This window comes from Coffea eugenioides, chromosome 11 (genome assembly GCF_003713205.1).
Source record: "Coffea eugenioides isolate CCC68of chromosome 11, Ceug_1.0, whole genome shotgun sequence".
Classification (NCBI taxonomy): domain Eukaryota; kingdom Viridiplantae; phylum Streptophyta; class Magnoliopsida; order Gentianales; family Rubiaceae; genus Coffea; species Coffea eugenioides.
The window spans coordinates 45041687-45058662 of record NC_040045.1 but is presented as its reverse complement, the minus strand read 5'-3'; the positions used below and the strand labels follow the sequence as shown (position 1 = coordinate 45058662).

The 16976-nt window shown below is 38.4% G+C and overlaps 2 pseudogenes; one reads left to right on the top strand and one right to left on the bottom strand.

Annotated features, from left to right (window-relative positions):
- The first annotated feature begins 5727 nt into the window (after window positions 1-5727).
- Window positions 5728-7591, top strand: LOC113753358 (annotated as a pseudogene).
- A 388-nt stretch (window positions 7592-7979) lies between these two features.
- LOC113752700 lies at window positions 7980-14762 on the bottom strand (annotated as a pseudogene).
- Window positions 14763-16976: the final 2214 nt, after the last annotated feature.

The window sequence follows — 16976 nt, the reverse complement described above, 5'->3', positions numbered from 1 at the left end:
GTTTATACACCTAGTCATCGTCCTCGTTATGGTTATCCTGCTCATCCTCATCGGCCGTCATCAGCATCAGCAGTGGTCACTACTCATAAGGCTGTGATGGTACTAGAAAATTTTGTTGTGTTGGAATCTGTGAATGGAGGCAACCGGACCCGTATGTTGGCTGGGCAAAACCCAGATGGCATTATTTCAAAATGGGTTCTTTTCCTCCTCGTCACATGCAACTGGGCTTTGCAGCCATGGCTGTCTCCTTCCTCCTTTTCCTAATTTATTTATTTTTTCTATATTATTTGAGCCTTACTCACTGATTTCATTTTGTATCTCCCGTGACGTGCCCAGTCAGCACGTCCCCGTCTGACACATGCGCAGACTTGGAGTCAGTTTGGTCAGCCGCGGACGTGCTGACTGTGCACGTCCGCGTTTGACACATGCTTAGACCAGAAGCAGCTTTTTCAGCTGCGGACGTGCCCAGTCAGCACGTCCGCGCTGACACCCTCTGCAGTCTGCACCACTGAATTTTTTGCAGACAAGATTTCGGTGAAATATTTAATTATGCGGCCATGCTGACTCAGCACGGCCGCTATAGAATGAGAAACACCTCATTTTAGAGGTGTATTTGACGGTTATTTTTTTTAAATACAAATATTCTAAGGAATTAGCCAATTGTACCGGACACACCAAATGATACTCTAATTGGTTAAATCATGCTCCCATATACGAAAATGAAAATCAAAAGTCACGTTTGATTCTTCGAGACTCCAGTTATTAATTACATAGACATAGAGATTGCTTGGTTATTAATTACATACATGTCCAAGAGAATCAAGACTTCCCTCAAAAACAAAAACAAAACAAAAAAAAGAGAATCAAGGCTCAAATTGCATACAGTGCTTGGTTATAAAAAACTGCAAGTTCAGGTCAAAAATTTCCTCTCTGCGAGTTCAAGTCACAATTTTCCCAACAGGATCATGAGTTGTGGCTGAAATGGGGCAGGAACGGTTGTCAGTGACAACTGACAACCGTTCCTGAAGGTTTACGGCCACGATGTGGCCTCAAAAATTTGTGCGGCTCAGATTACACCATGTAACTCGATTTTCACGCCATGTGTGGGACCCACAAAAAAGTGTTGTAAAATTACATCGTGTACAATGGAAGTTATGCGCCGTGAAAAATGAATACAACCCGCACAAACGATTGCACCTGCAACCGTTTGTGCCCCTTGTCCTGAGTTGGCCTAATCAATTGAATTAGTCAAATAGAGCACCGAGATTCTGAGAAGATAATTGGCAGGACACGTGAGGGAGCATCAAATCCACCAAATAGCTACTACTATTCTTGTATATAGAGAATAGAGGTGGCAAAATGGGCGGGATGGGCGGGATTTGCTTGGGTTTGAGATGGAACCGAGTCATATGGGTTTGGGCCCAACCTTACCCATATGTGTTTTGGGACTAACTTGGGCGGGATCATTTTGGGATGGGTTTAGATTGATCCCGCCCAATACCCAAATCCATTTTCTACATATTTTTTTTCCTTTAATTCATTTTTTATTTTATATAATTTTAATATTTTTGATTTATTAAATTTCTTTTAGTTTTATTAAATAAACATGCAAGTGCTTTATACTCAAGATTCCCACCAAAAATTGGATTAACAAATAAAGGAAAAGATAGATATACAGCCATATTCCAACATATATCAAGATGGCCAAGGTCCTTAGGATGTTGAATATTTATCCTTATCATTGTCCAAGGATGACAGGTCTAAACTAACTGAAATGTTGGAAATTCTTGTGGATAATGACTAGGAAGACTACTAGATTATATTCGCTAGTATGACTATAAAAATTGTTAAAGATAATTTTTGAATCTAAGATTCCGTTTGGATTGACTTTTTTTTCAAAAAATAAGTTTTTCAAATACAATGTTACAGCAATATACAATAACTCAAGAAACATCCCATCCATATTAATATATCAAATATTTCAAAAAAAATTTATAGTAAAAATTTTTTATATACACTGCTACAATAAAATATTTCAAAAACACCTACCAAAAACAGTTAATCCAAACGGAGCCCTTGCCATTTGAGCCCAATGGGTACCCAAGTATTTCCCATCCTTTCCCATTCATTAATGGGTATAGTTGGGATGTGTCCCAACTTAAACCCAATACCAAATTATAATAATCCCGCCCATCCCGCCCAAAGTTCCTTTGGGCATGGGTAGCCCATTGGGACTTGGGACAAATTGCCAGCTCTAATAGAGAATTTAAGATAAGAGAAGAAAAGGGTGATTGACTCGGTGGTGGTCAGGTGGCACCACCGAGACAATCCACCAGTGCTGACACACTGAAATTTTAAGCAAAACAAACGAGGGACAATTAATCATAAAGGGATGAGCTGTGTTTGGACAGCCATTTTCCGTGGAAAAATTGTTACTTTTCTCGTGAACATATTTCTCTATTGTCTTTTTACCTCGTATACATCAAATCGTTACAGTATTTTTTCTACAAAAAATTCAGAAAAATGCAATCTTTGTGTGGATAGAGCATTGTAGCACTTTTTGTGATGTGATGTATGTGAGATAAAAAGGTGGTTGAGAATATAAAAAGGGGACGAAAGAGTTTCATATTTTTCTCACACAAAAAAAAAAAGAAAAAGAAAAAGAAATTAGGCTTCCAGCGCCTTTGAGTTTTCGTCTTCGCCGGTCAAAACCTCGGCTCCAGCAGGCAGTTACAAAGATTGACTTTGACCCATCTAAATATGTTTATGAAACTTCTGAAGTTGAGAAACTTGAAACTGAAAGAGTGGACACGGCCGGGTGTGGGGCGATGCACCTGAGTTGTTGACGTTCCCTATCCAATGGAATTATTCAAAATTTGACACTGCTAGTAGTAGAGTATTATTAACACTACTCAGTTTTCTATTTATAGCATTTCCGAGTTTTCATTTTTTAATGGTCGATCATTCAATCATGTTGTACCATTATTGTGCACGTGGGAGCAGGATTTGAATTTTGGACCTTAGTATTTTACTTGGTCGAAAGAACATGGGCCATAATTGAACATGGAAGCTTCTCTTATTTCTCTTGGTCTTCGGTTAAGACATTTTATAATGAATGGATGTATTTAAGATCAAGACTATTAATGCCATGGAATAAGATCAAGAATGGATGTATTTAAGGAAAAAGACTATTAATTGAGATGAGGTATACAATTGATCAAAACCAAAGAATCACTTTGCTTCACCCCCCGTTTTTTGTGAGTAGATGGGCACAACATAATAGTTGGATTGCTTATAGACGTGCTTGAACAAGACATAAGACATTTTGCTCAACTGGAAGACATCCAAATGCTAAAATCTATTTGTTTATGGAATGCTCATTCATTTAGCTGGATAGATCACGAATGTAATATGATAAGTAGAAGGATTAGTGTTTATGCTACTAAGTTAGTGCAAGATGAGGAATATCTAAATTCTCAATGTCTAAAAACATTCTTGTAATGCTCAATATGGGCATTTGCTCAAGTTCTATAGGTTGTTTTTTATATCAATAATATTTCTAACGTTTCCGTAAAAATATATATATAGATGTGCTTGATAGATATAGGTGTGAAAATGTGTGATTCGAATGAATTATAATCGAGTAATAGATGTAATTGGGTTAACTCATTTATAATGATTTAATAAATGGGTCAATCTATTTATACACATATAATATATTTAATCACCCATTTACTACTCATTTGAAATTGTACTTATTCTTTCTTTTTTTTTTGCATGTTGTTTGACAAAGGATAACGATATTTTATTGATATTAGTTTGGTAGAAAATTCAAATTTATCTGCTTAACATCTACTAAAATTTAAATTTAAATGTATAATTATTTTAAAATGGATATAAATGGATGAGCCATATCAACCACTATCCACTAATTACATAGGTTTAATCGGGTATTTATTTACACCCATTCGAAATTCATTGCATATTCAAATCCATTTATTAGTATATGAGTTTGTACGTATCAACATAATTGGATTATGATGAGTTTGGACGGATAAACATGATTGAAATGTAATTAACGCTTATATCAATAGCGGCGGACTGAAATTTATCCATCAAAATCCTGCAAACAGACAAAAATGCAGAGACAATCAACACCAAACATGAAACAACTAGCACCAACAAAAAAAAAATGAAGAAGAAGAAGAAGAAGAGACAACTAGGCGGGGTTGGAGACAGCAACAAGTATTTGCTCGTCAACTTCAATTGCTGAGTGGGTTATCCCGAGGGAGGAGAAGGCATCTCTCAAGGCCCAAAACTCAGCACCTGAGTTGGAAGTCCAGCCCACATTGCAGCGCCGTAAACAGCGTCTGCGGAACTTGAGTTAACTAATGATGACCCATCATTATGCGAACGAGTTATAAATATCCAGCGGTGACCCTCCGATCCAAAGGCATAACTAGTTGTACTATAGTCTTTCTTCTTTTGTTCAGCGGTTGTGGCCCTTTTGAAAGAAAATCATGCTACTTGCTCAATTGTGGATCCGTCAATTTATGTCTTTCCTACCTCCTGTCTAATTTGCAGGAAATTTACCATCCATTTTTCTCTAGTTCTCAATGATGTCAACATCATAAGATCAAGCATTTCTCGTGTCATGACTTTTGAGTACTGGACAAGTGTTAAGTAGTTTTTTGTTGCATGAAAAGATGTGAGAAACTGAAGAAAGTGAGTTATATTCTCCTTTGTAGTATATGTTTAGACGGCAAGAGAATTGAAAATTTTTCTTGCATTTTTCTACGGTAAGTGACCAACAACATTTGCAGCACGTTAAAGTAAAAATGGTTAGCTAGGTAGAAGAATTTGAATAACTGTCATTGATCATCATTAACTTATTGTTTTTTCTCAAATTTTTTCTAAGTAACCAAACAGAAATAGGAACTTTTCATTTTCCTTTTATTTCATTTTCTTGTAGTTTACTTTTCCACACAACTTTCCAACTATTCAAGTATAACCTTTTTTCGATTAAAAAAAAAAAGGAAAGATTTTGAATTTACAATCTCAAACCTACGATCCCATCTCTCATTACGACTCAATCCAACCTTCCTCCCCTATTCAAACATAACCTTAATGCTAGTTAAGTACATCAAAAACTTCAATTGCATGATCATATAATAAATTCATCATCGTGAGGGTAATTTTTTGCCAACTAGTGAGGAAAAGAAAAACCATTATTGTTATGGTAATCTTGATAAACGCCTTATTAGATTATTAATGCAGTACTAGTAGTGTGTTTACATCCGGTCATGGGTCTACCACTCACTCACTTTTAAGGCAATTTTGCAATTCACGAGAACATATACGTTAATGTAATTTTCTTCGCTGTCATTTTGCGAGCCAAAATATCAACGCAGTGCTAGTAATCTGCAACGCAGGAGAACAGATGCTTAAAATATTTCTTCTGCCCAGGGCATATGACGCAGCGGTTGAGAGATCCGCCTTGTGTTGCTGGTTTCTCCACTGACCAGGTTCGACTCGTGCCCGTTGTATTGCACATCCTGACTCGCCCAGAAAAGTTGTATGGAGCTGTTGGCTTCCCTCCGATTTGATCTGGGCATGTTTCGGATTACCAGAAATTTTTTTTTTTTTTCTTCTTAAGTCGTAATCAGCGACAACATAGGCAGGGGAACAGGTGTTTTCTTTTAACACGCAGTCCCCTGTCATGTCATGTGGGGGGAGTTGGAGCTGCCATGTCAACTCATATTCTCGCAAGACTTCACCCTGAAGAGAGAATAGGCCGACACGGACTCCCCGCGCCTCGCCCTTTCCTCTCCTTTTCATTTCTTATTGTGCTCGTTAATTCCTCATTTAAATACAGTAACAGCCCCAGCTAAAATTATCCCTTTGGCAAAATCTCAAGCAATAATATTCCATCTAGCTCATACATACCCAAAATTGAATTCGGAGCAAAATATTCCTCAGGAAATTCAAGAAATCAACCATGTCTAAATCAAGCAAGTCTCTCTACCCAGAAGTGATCGAATCAAACCCAGAATCTACTTCACAACTCTTATCGAACGCAGATCAAAGAAGACCCACTTCGTCTTCCTCCTCATCATCTATCTACCCTTCTATTGATTTGAAAGATCTAGCCCAAAATCTTTTCCGGACGACGACGAAACCACGACGTTCAAGTTGAGATTCAGCAGGCTCCGACAGTCAGAGGAGTAGCTTTTGAGTCATCCGAGGAAGTAATTATCAAAATCCCAGGTGCTATACTGCATTTGATTGATAAAGAGCAGAGCGTTGAGCTGGCAATGGACTCGCTAGGATCGTTGTGGCGGTGCTCGCTAGGATCGACGAAATTCAGTGGCCCTTGGCTAAAGATGAAGCTGCAGTCAAGCTTGACGAATCCCATTATTTTTTCACTTTACGAGTCCCACCCGAAAGTACTGACGGTGTGTGGAGTGAAGAGAATGTTTTGAATTATGGGCTGACAATCGCTGCAAAAGGGCAGGAAGGATTGTTGAGGGAGTTGGATGGGGTATTGGAGAAGTACAGTGCATTTAGAGTGGAGAAGGTGGCGGAGAAAGGGGCGGCTGAAGGCTGGTGGGCGGTGGCGAAGGATGTCTCGCCGGAGGAGATGGAGAGAGATAAGAAGAAGGGTGAGTTGGTGGAGAAGAGCTCTGCTGCGTATTGGACTACGCTGGCTCCTAACGTGGAGGATTACAGTGGAAGTGTTGCGAGGATGATAGCGGCAGGATCAGGGCACCTGGTGAAGGGGATATTGTGGTGTGGAGATGTTACAGTGGATAGGTTGAAGTGGGGAAATGAGTTCGTTAAGAGGAGGATGGGCGCGGGAACAGAGTCTAAGGTCAGTTCTGAAGCTCTTAGGAGGATGAAAAGGGTCAAGAAGATGACAAAAATGTCCGAGAAATTGGCTACGGGAATACTTTCGGGGGTTGTGAAGGTGTCTGGATTCTTCACGAGTTCAATAGCAAATTCAAAGGCAGGCAAAAAGTTTTTCAGCCTTCTTCCTGGAGAGATTGTGCTGGCATCCTTGGACGGATTTAACAAGTTGTGTGATGCTGTTGAGGTTGCTGGGAAAAATGTGATGTCAACCAGCGCAGTTGTAACAACTAACCTTGTTTCTCAGAAATATGGGGAACAAGCAGCGGAGGTGACACATGAAGGACTAGGTGCCGCAGGGCATGCTATTGGGACTGCCTGGGCTGTGTTCAAGATTAGGAAGGCTCTCAACCCCAAGAGTGTAATAAAACCTTCTACTCTTGTGAAAGCTACTGCTGAGGCCAATGCTGCCAAACTTAAGTCTGAACAGAAAAAGTAACAGGAGATGTATGCTCCTATATCTCCTCGAGAATTCTCTGCGTGGCCAGTGTGTGTTGCTTGTGTTAGTAGTGTAGGCAGTGGTTTGGTTTTCTAATCCCGCTAGGGGATTTTTCTTGATACAAGAGAATGTAAATGCTAATGACATAATTTTCTCTGCTTTGAGGCACTTCTTCACTCCTAATACTTTCCCTGCATCCCTTTGTTTTGCTTAGAAATTCATTAACTAGACCAGTTCGTATTGGTTTCAGAAGGAACACGAAGTATAAGCTGCATTCAGTTTGTCACCAATATCGTTTGCAAATTCTGACTTTTTAGCTTTAAGCTAATAATCATCCAACCTCTTACTTTCTAATCTGTTTCAACAACAATAATATTAGTTAAAAAGGTATAAGAAGATTGACAAATAATGGCATTGCCAGCATCCTGGTGCACATCACGGAACTGGTTTAATCTTAAACTTAATTCAATGTGTATTTTTCATGCGTTTGCAAACGATTCAACACGTGTCTGTAATTCTAAATAGAGAATACTTTTCGCTTAAAGGTTCTTCTCAACATCGAGTTGTTGAGGATTTCCCAGTCCTTCAAGTGTCTATTTCTAGCGTGAGCCTGTGAAAGAACTAAAGCAAAAGCAAAAGAAGTAAAAAGTGTTTAAAGAAAAAAAGGGATAAGTAGCATGGGTACCTGTTAGATCTGGCCTAAAGGTACATCTTAAACCTGCATTCCTGACTTCATTCTAATGGAGAATTCAGTCCATCCACGGAAGATCAAGTCCTGCAGTTCTTTGGGACTAGAAGGCTAAAAGTACAAGCTTCGGCCTTTACTGGTATTACAAATAAGTTAATGCTTACATACAAGTCTCAGCATTTAACACGCCAGAATAGTTATTATGCTAAATGATCACATACATAGCGCTCTTTGGCTTTGCCAGGCTCTCCTCCAGGATGACTGTCTTGATCAGCCTTTGATTCTTCTTTCTTCAGCGCACATTTTGGATGGAGATCAAAGTTGCATTGATCGCATAGGTAAGACCATCCATGTCCTATCTCCTGGCAGCCCTCACAAACATATGCAGTACGGCGAGCAAGTATCAGCTCATGCTCAATATGGTGTTCATGCTTCAGTTTCTCAGGCCACCCTTTGCCTGTTCCTCTAATTGCTTTACACGCTCCTCAGTGAACGGGTAGGCATCTGCTCCATAAGCTTGTATAAGCTGCCTGGCTTGCGTACTTACTGTCCTCCCATTAGGTCCAATTGCTACCACAGCTGGAATGCCTTTGATCTTGAACCTACGTTGCAGAAGCGCCTTTCTCTCATCACCAAATGGAAGTGCTAACCACGGCATGCCTGAAAAGAAATCATCAAAGGATGATTGATTATGATCACTCGAGATGAAAATTACTTCAAACGCATCATCCTTAGCCTTGATTTCCTCGTACACCGCAATGAATCGAGGTAGAAAATGACGGCATGGAGGACACCAGTGAGCTGAAAAATAGAGAAGAATGTTCTTCCCAACGAGTTCAGAAACTGGAACCTAATTAAGAAGAAACAAACTTCAAACAATCAGGACAACGTTGATTGAAACAAAGATCACCTCCACTTTGATTAAAGAACTTAAAGCCACTACTACCTTTGATCCATCTTTAGAGATGACAAAGTCCTTATCTGCAGAAATAAGAATAGACTCCAACGTCTGTGCTTCAAGTTTTGCCTTTTCTATCTCAGCAAGCTTAGCAAACTTTTCAGGCGTAAAAGGGTAGGCCTCATCACCATGTTCTTCAATTGATTCGACCACATTTGAGTGGAGAGTCTTGCCATCTGGACCGATTACAACTAGTGTGGGAAGGGTTCTAAGTTCAAAGTGCCTCACCAGTTTATCACAGGTCTTGTCCTTAAAAGGCAAGGCCAACCATGTCATGGGTTCATAACAATTTTTGAATTCTTGTTCATCATCGTCTAAAGACACAAGCACAAGTTCAAAAGCTTCTCCTTTCTCTCTAAGCTTCTTATACACTTCTAAGAGTCTATCGGTGAAATGAAGGCATCCTCTGTCAGAACTCACTGAGAAATACAGGCCAACTGTTTTTCCTTCAAGCTCCGATACAGGAATCTAGTAAAACATAAAGGATATGATGATTCGTTAATTATCAATCACTAGCCACCTACCTAAAACCACAACATATAATCCAAAACAGAAACGTGGATAATGAAATTCAAGAAAAGAAATCATGTTTCACCTTGTTTCCATCATTTGAAATAAGATAGTCACGCGAATCGTGCGTCAAGATAGACATTAAAGATTGTTCCCTTCTAGCTCTCTCTTCTTCCTCTTTCAAATCATTAATTCTTTCTGGGGTATACGGGTAGCCATCAGCACCATAGTCATAGATGATCCTAACACCCTCTTCAGTAGAAACCCTCCCACTCCCATCAAGGATCACCAGATGCGGAATTCCCCTGACTTTGAACAACTCCTTCAGACTTTGCCTTGTCTCCGACTCAGCAAAAGGAAAAGCAAGCCATGGCATTTTTTTGAAATAAGCATTGAATGATTCCTCGTCTCTATCAGAAGAGATGAAAACAACCTCAAAATCAGCATTACTGGAGAGCTCATCATAGACTTGCACCAAATTTGGGGTGAAACGTAGACAAGGGCCACACCATGAACCTGAGAAATATAATCCGACTGCCTTTCCAATCAAAGACTCGATTTTTACCTACAAAAAACCGATCACGATGCTATTTTCAGATGCATTCAGAACAAGCTCTTGAAGATTCAATCTAAAGATTCTATTAAAAACTGGGACAAGGTACTCAACTCAACGAAATAAAACATAATTAGCGGCTAGATAAAGGACAGATAAGAAATGGGCCTTTGCAAAGGAAAAAGTACCTGATCACCATTATTTCGCACAAGAAAATCTCTCTCCGGTGAAGAAAGGAGGGAGGTAATATCATGAGAAACTGTTTCTTCATCCTTGTTCAAAGCCATCTCTAGTCTCAGTGGTTGATAACTCGATATCTGCAATAGTCTGGATTGGTTTATACGTAGTGTAACAACATATACATATATTCCCAGACTTAAATTATGCTACATAGTACTGCAGGTAGATGTGAACCGTCCAAAAGCAATCGCTCTTGATTGGCAACTTAACCAGAGATGACGTGGAAAAACATGTATTTAAAGACTTAGAGAGGAAGGAACACCCCAGTATTATCATCGCTAGCCACAAAAGTCAAAAGTACAGCAGCACTAGCCAGCTAGTTTGCCTTTTATTTCTCATCTCATGGGCTAGTAATACACATCTCCTTTTTGCTACTAGTTGGTGTCGAGTGATCGCTGATTGATGAGTATGCTTTATCTATGATGGGGATATTCTTGTCGATTGGTTAAGATGGAAACCAGAATTTCCCACTGTCTAACACCTTAAACGCTCTCCGGAGCCGGCCAAGATTGATTGATTGATTGAGCAATTTGTCCTTACCATTGTTACTATTTCATCTTCTTTACACTAGATAAAATGTACGCTCTATCTTTCATCTTAATACTACTGAGTGTGTTTGGACAGAGGAATATTTGGAAACTTTTTTTAAAATAACGCTATAATCATTTTTTTTTTTTTTTTTTGTAATGTGATACGTGAAATAAGAGATAATTGAAATATGTATGTAGAAGTGTAGAACGCAATCAAATAATAATTTTTTACAAATTATTCCAAAATTCTTCTAAAGTTATTTCTACTTTTGTTAACTGTAAAGCATTCAGTAGGCCTTTATATTGGGCTTTTAGAGTTCTAAACCTTCAACAGCTCATCCTCGAATTAGGCCTTCCATAAACTAGAATCTTGGGCCTATTTGGGCAGCCCAATTTGAGCAGAAGTAAAATCATCACTAAATATGCTGAAGTGGGCACAGTTTTGTTCTTCGTCACAAATTATCTTTTTACTTGTTCAACAGAGTCAAGTCTGCTAACACTACTCATTTTTACTTACCAGACATGATTCTGTTGAATAAGCAAAAGATAATTTCGCACCAAGCGCGTATTAAGCAGCAGGATTTAGGGCCCAATTACGAATTTCTCCAAGACATCTGCGTCTATAATCATCAGTTGGGGCAAAATTCGATCCAATTATTCAAAAACAATTTACTATACACGTGTCAAGTCTTAATATGCAGTCAAAATCGACGACAGAAAATTTTTACATGCGGTCAATTCTTAATTGAAATGAATCCCTGTAAAAGAACAAAAATGAAGAATATTATTCCGAGATTGACTTCAATTATATCAGAGAAGCTCGCGTATAGAGATGATATCATACCAAGTTAACGCTTAGCATTCCACAGAAGAAATGCTACAAAAAAGCAAGCAACTCAAGCTATGTATAGATATAAGAGATCTATTACATTGCCACCACTGCCAACAATACTAGAAATTACAGTAACCATTGTTTAAAACTTATTTCTTCCGATGGTGGAAGAAGGAAATAGATGTTAATAGAAATACAACCCTCGTGTGATGTGTATATATATATATATACACACCTGGACTATAAACATCATATAGAAACTGCAAGATTTCTGCTTATACTTGTTAGGTATCCGCAAAAAAATAGGCAGAATCTTTGCAGCTATCAGCCTCTCAAGCTTTGTAGCACACATCTCCATCGCAAATCCATCCTTCTTTCTGGTCTTTATTTGAAACTTCTGTTTCTGCGTCGCCTGTGATCTCCATCATGTCTTCTTCCAGAGCACACTTTGGGTGGAGATCATAGTCACACTCTCCGCAGTAGAATGACCAGACCTGTCCCCCCTCATCACATCCATCACACACGAAAGATTGACGCTTAGTAAGAACAAGATCATGCTCATCGTGTAATGCGTGCTTCACCTTCTCAGGCCACCCCTTTGCCATCTCATCATACTCCTCCTCGATCTCCTTCAGTCGCTCCTCCGTGAAGGGATAGGCATCAGCACCATGATATGTTATAAGATCTCTGGCTTCGGTCGTGACAGTCTTTCCGGTAGGCCCAATGGCAACTAACATAGGTATGCCGAGCACCTTAAATACTCGACTTAGAGATTCCTTCCTTCCATCACCAAAGGGAAGTGCCAGCCAAGGCATCTTGGAAAAGAACTCATCAAACGAGTTTTGATCCCTGTCGCTTGAGATGAAGACGACTTCAAATGCATCGTTCTTAGCTTTGATCCCGTGATATGCTTCAATAAGCTTCGGCAGAAAAGCACGACAAGGAGGGCACCAGTGAGCGGAGAAGTAAAGGAGTATAGTCTTTCCAACAAGATCAGACACGGGAACCTGCAAAGTGGAACTAAGCTTAGTTTATACGCTAACAGAAAAATGAAATTACTGATGAACTGCAGCAAGTTCAGAAAGATGTCGCTAACATAACCATCAACTGTAGCTGCAAATACTAAGAGTAGGCTTAAACCATCAATAAGCTGTGAGGTATGCATTCATTCTACTGGAGATGCACAAAGAGTTGTAAATAAGATTACGTCCAGTGAAACATTCTTACCGATCTAAGAAACAATAAAAAAATTCCCAAATGCCATACCTTTACCCCATCTTTTCCTATCACGAAATTGTGATCTCCAGAAACCAGAATGGACTCGAGCGTTTGTGCTTCTCGCTTTGCCTTTTCTATTGCCTCAAGCTCCGCAAACTTCTCAGGTGTGAAAGGATAAGCTTGGACGCCATGTTCTTCGATTGCTTCAGCAACATTAGAATGTAGAGTTTTTCCATCTGGCCCAATGATGACCACAGTAGGCAGGGTAAACAGCTCAAAATACCGTACTAACTTCTCACAACCCTTGTCCTTGACAGGCAGCGAAAGCCAAGGCATGTTTTTAAACCATAACTTATATGATTCTTCATCATCATCAAGGGGTATCATCACAATCTCAAAATTCTCTCCCTTTGCCTTCAACTTCTCATAAAGTTCAAGTAGTTTAGAAGTAAAAGCATTGCGACCACCGACTGTCGATAAGAAGAAGTACAGGCCAACAGTCTTCCCTTCTAATTCAGCAACGGAGACCTATCAAAGCACAAATCAGTACGAGGCTCATGCGAAGTAAAGTTGCAAGTACTGGGACGCAGATGTTTTCAAAGCTGAATATTACTATTACCTTCTTCCCATCGCTAGCAACCACATAGTCACGTGATCTTGAGACTAAGATAGTCTTCAAGGTCTGATTCCTCCTCGCCACCTCTTCCTGTTCTTTAATTTCTTTAATCCATTCAGGGCTAAATGGATATCCTTCTGCTCCACACTCTTGGACGACCTCAACTCCATCATCAGTTGAGACCTTCCCATTTTCACCAATAATCACAAGGTGTGGAATTCCCCTGACACTGAATAATTCATCCAAGCGATCACGTGTCTCAGAGTCCGAGAAGGGAATGGCTAGCCAGGGCATCTTAGAGAAATAGGCAGCAAAGGACTCATCGTCTTCATCAGCAGAGACGAATACAATCTCAAAGTCATCCTTTGGAAGGAGTTCATTGTAAACCTCTACCAGCTTCGGGGTGAAACGTCGACACGGGCCACACCATGATGCTGAGAAGTATAACCCGACCTTTTTCCCCTTTAAACTTTCTACCTTAACCTGCAAAGCCAAGGATCATGATGAGAAAACTGCCAAGATGATAACACATCCAACAGAAAACAGTATTTCACAGACAAAAACAGTAACTAAATTTTAGCACTCTTAAAAGATGAACCTTTTCACCACTTTTTTTTCCTCCAGTCTTTTCACTAATTCAAGAATAGCTAGACTAAAAGAGTAGATAACCTCTAATCAGCTGGTTTATCAAACACCATAAACAAAGCTAAGAATATCCAGGCTTTTTTCGGGAACTCGACGACAAACTGTACATAATGAAAATTTTATAGAAACAATAAGCAGTTTTCCCCCCCTACTAACAAAACTTATACAAAATCTTTTACGATGCAAGAATTAAGGGTAACCCAGAATTCCACGGATTCCGTTAGGCAATTATCTTGCCTTAGCAATCTCAAATCTTTTTTCTAATTTTTTTCGGGTGATCCGACATGTAATTCTACCAAACTTGTCTGCATGCTAAATAGTCCAAAAGCCGAAAAGGAGTCCATAATTATGCACCTGTTGGCCGTTGTTGCGAATAAGAAAGTCTCGATCTGAAGAGCTAAGCATGGTGTTAAGATCATGCACTCGTCCATTTGCTTCCTCTGCCATTGAAGTTAAGCTAATTTAGCGGCAAGCAGCCCCGCTACTTAGTGCGCTGAGCTCACTCTTTAATTTGAACAAATAAGCAAACCGAGATGCCGAGAGTGAGCGATTCTTAGCAGTAACGGAATAATTTTTTAAGCAGAGAAAAAAGATGGGAATACAAGAATGGGGTGCCGACTACCGATATGCAATCAACCTTTATTCTCTTTTGTGACTCCTCTCCGTTCATTTATGTTTCATGAATTTTGACGTTTCCCCGCCTGTAGGGCACTTGGCCCCGTAGGATGCTTTTCTTCCTTTTGTTTTGTTTTCCACGTACCAATTTCTTTGTTCCTTTGATTTTCGATTTTCTTGCCTGTTAAGAAAGCTGATTCCCAACCCAGCAATATTTATCTCTCATCTCAAAGGCCACTGTGATCACAGTTTTGAGCAATTTGTCCATAAAAGTACTACTATTACATCTTTCTAAGCTGGATAACATTTAATATAGGGTTATTATCACTTTATCCCCTTAAATTATATCACTACTATCAGTTTACCCTCTAACGTTAGCTTTTAGTCACTTCACCCCATAAGTAATTCAACTCAACATGTTAAGAAATTTTGGACAAAAATACCCTTTTATTCTATAGCATTACTACATTGTTATTATTACTTTGTTCCTTTAAATTATAGTGATATAATCACTTTAATTCCTAATATTATTTTCTTGGCATTTTACTTCATCGTTAATCTAACTAGTATGGTAAAAAAAATTTTAAATATATTTACCCTATATATATAATTAAAAATAAAAAATTTAGAATGATTATTTTCTTTTTTTTCACTTTAAGAGATCCAAAAATATAAAAATAAAAAGTTTTCTCAAAATTCTTTTTTCACACTTATTAATACTGGGAAAAGAAAAGAGATAGGAAAGAAGGAGACAGAAAATTAGATTTTACAAAAAAAAAAAAATTAAAAAAAGTCTAACATTATCGTATTAATTTAAAGTTGTTGGGATTAGAATTGAAATCTGGTGGTAAACAGTAAAGTGAAATAATTTTAAAATAATAAAAGTATGTAATTCTTTCTTATTTGTATTATCTAAAAAAAGAATTGAGCTCTCTCTCTCTCTCTATCTCTCCCTCCCCCTCCCCATCTTTCTATTTTTTTTAATATTAATAAGATTGTCAATAAGATAGAAATTAATACTTTGACTTTTTTTCTTAATACTAAAGAGGAGAAGAGCTGCTCTAAATTTTTTATTTTTTTACTATACAAAGAGGATGACACTTTCTTCTAAAGTTTTTTAACTTGCTAAGTTGGTTTAATAGTGAGATAAATTGCCTAAAAAATAACTTTATGGGGTAAATTGATAATGAAACTATAATTTATGGGGATAAAATGATAATAATTTTAAGGGCTAAACTTGTCTTTTTACTTTAATTAACAAACTCCGTTAAATTTGACTGTTAGTTTTGGGGTAAAGTGACTAAAAGATAACATTAAGGAGGAAATTGATACTGACACCGAATGTTAAGGGGGTAAAGTGATAATAACCCTTTAATATAAACAAATTTATTCCGAAATTCATCAACTAAGTTGTTAATTAGACCTTCTCTAAAAGTTCTAAACCAGAGATTGAGATTGTCCCCCGTATTTGTTCCACATCTCATCCAGGCTCAAACTACTAAGGCTCGAATTGGGCCCTTCTGATAACATGATACTGTACTCTCAATTTGGGTAGGCCCAATCTGAGAAGAAGTAAAAGTCTTCACAAAGAAAAGCTGAATTTGGCACTGATCTTCATCTGGCATTGATTCTTCATCCTTGTTCAAAGCCATCTCAGGTCTTAGTGGTTGATAACTCGATATCTGCAATAGTCTTGATTGGTTTATACGTAGTGTAACAACACGTATATGTATATAGTATTCCCAGCCTTAAATTATACTACTACTACATAGTACGGCCAGTAGATGTCAACCGTCCAAAAGCAATCGCTCTTGATTGGCAGCTTAGCCAGAGAACACGTGGAAAATCATATATTTAAAGACTTAGAGAGGAAGGAATACCGCAAGATTATCGCTAGCTTCAGATCAGCACAAAAGTGAAGAGTATAGCAGCACTAGCCAGCCGGCCCTCACATCTCTCGAATTACATACGAACGCTACTAGGCATGTTAATGGATTGAGTATTACCCAAATTTAATTCAGATATAATATATTTTGATAGAATTTGAATTTAATTTCTTAAATTCAGATTCTATTTAAATCCAAACCCTATGAGAGAATCATGGATCTAAGTAGGATTTGTTTTTTTAGAATTCATATTCAAATCCTGACCTGTATCAGATCTTATCCAAACCCATATTTTTAAGCAGTAACGGAATAATTTTTTAAGCAGAGCAAAAAGATGGGA